This window comes from Acinonyx jubatus, chromosome C1 (genome assembly GCF_027475565.1).
Source record: "Acinonyx jubatus isolate Ajub_Pintada_27869175 chromosome C1, VMU_Ajub_asm_v1.0, whole genome shotgun sequence".
Taxonomy (NCBI): domain Eukaryota; kingdom Metazoa; phylum Chordata; class Mammalia; order Carnivora; family Felidae; genus Acinonyx; species Acinonyx jubatus.
In genome coordinates, this window is record NC_069381.1 from 81,072,454 (window position 1) to 81,074,668 (window position 2,215).

The 2,215-nt window shown below is 32.3% G+C and overlaps 1 pseudogene; it reads left to right on the top strand.

The window, feature by feature from the left end:
• The first annotated feature begins 802 nt into the window (after positions 1-802).
• On the top strand, positions 803-885 carry LOC113599667 (uncharacterized; annotated as a pseudogene).
• Positions 886-2,215: the final 1,330 nt, after the last annotated feature.

Sequence of the window (2,215 nt, forward strand, 5' to 3'; positions counted from 1 at the left end):
AACATTCACATCATAGGAATCCCAGAGGAGAAAAGAGAAAGGTGCAGAAAACTTACTTGAAGAAATGATAGCTTAAAACTTCCCTAATCTGGGGGAAATAACAGGTTCAGGAAGCACAGAAAACTCCAAAGAAGATGAACCTAACGAGATCCATACCATGACACACAACAATAATTAAAGAGAGAATTTTAAAAGCAACAAGAGAAAAGAAAACAGCTATATGCAAGGGAAACCTCACTAGGTTATCAGCTGACTTTTTACCAGAAATTTTGCAGACCAGAAGGGAGTGGCCACATTATATGTAATATTTCATCCAAAACCAACATTCTTTCAAGTGCACATGGAATATTCTCCAGGATAGATCACACGTTAGGACACAAAACAAGTCTCAATAAATTTAAGATTGAAATCATATCAAGCATCCTTTCCAACCAGAAATGACTTGAAACAGGAAATCAATTACAAGGCAAAAATAGGAAGAAACACAAACATGTGGAGGCTAATCAAATGCTACTAATGGGTCAACTAAGAAATCAAAGAGGAAATAAAAAATACCTGGAAACAAATAAAAATGAAAGCACAATGGCCCAAGATATTTGGGATATGACAAAAGTAGTTCTAAGAAAGAAATTTATAGCAATACAGGTCTATATCAAGAAACAAGAAAAATATCAAATATAAAAATATAACCTTATATCTAAAGGAATTAGAAAAAGAGAACAAATAAAGTCCAAAGCTAGTAGGCAGAATGAAATAAAGATCAGAGTGGAAATAAATAAAATAGAGACTAAAACTATACAAAAGATCAATGAAACCAAGAGTTTGTTCTTTGAAAAGATGAAAAAGATTGATAAAACTTTTGTCAGACTCATCAAACAGAGGTCTCAAATAAATAAAATCAGGAATGAAAGAGAAGTAATCACCAGCACCACAGAAATATAAGTCTCTTTATAAGAGACTACTATGAAAAATTATATGCCTACAAATTGGACAACTTAGAAGAAATGGACAAATACTTAGAAACATACAATCTTTTAAAACTTAACCAGGAAGAAGTAGAACATCTGAATAGACCAATTCTAGTAATGAAATTCAAGCAGTAATAAAAATTTCCCAACAAACAAAAGTCCAGGATTAGATGAATTCACAGATGAAGTCTACCAAAGATTTAAAGAAGTGTTCATACCTATTCTCCTCAAACTATTCCAAAAAAAATACAAGGCTAAAGAAAGCTTCCAAATACATTCTATCAGGCCAGTATTATCCTGATACCAAAACCAGATAAAATATTACAAAACCCCTCCAAAACTACAGGTCAATATCCCTGAGGAACATAGGTGCAAAAATCCTCAACAAAGTACGACCAAACTGCATTCAATAACACATTAAAAGGATCATTTACCACTATCAACTGGACTTTATTCCAGGGATACAAGGATGGTTCAATATCCACAAGTCAATCAACATGACATACTACATAAACAAAATGAAGAATAATCATATCTCAATAGATGCAGAAAAAGAATTTGACAAAATTCAACATCTACCCATGATAAAAAGTCTCAACAAGGTGGGTTTAGGGGAAACATACCTCAACATATTAAAGTACATATATGACAAAGCCACAGCTAATGTCCAACTCAATGATGAAAAAATGAGAGCTGTTCCTCAAAGATCAGTAACAAGACAAATACTCCTGCAAAGATCAGGAACAAGACAAGTACTCCTCTACTGCAGCCACTTTTATTCATCATGGTATTAGAAGTCTTAGCAACAGCAACCAGACAAGGAAAAGAAATTAAAAGCATCCAAATTAGTAAGAAAGGAGTAAAATGGTCAGTATTTGCAGATGACATGATACTATATATAGAAAACCTGAAAGATTCCATCAAAAAACTACTAGAAGTAATAAAGGAATTCAGTAAAGTTACAGGATGCAAAATTAATATACAGAAATTTGTTGTATTTCCATACACTAATAATGAAGTAGCAGAAAGAGAAATTAAGAAAACAGTCTCATTTCCAATTGCATCAAAAAGAATAAAATATCTAGGAATAAACTTAACCAAGTTGATGAAAGAGCTGTACTCTGAAAACTATAAAACATTAATGAAAGAAATTGAAGACAACACCAACAATAGAAAGACATATCATGCTTATGGATTGGAAGAATTCATATTGTTACAATATCCGTACTACCCCAAGCAATCTACAA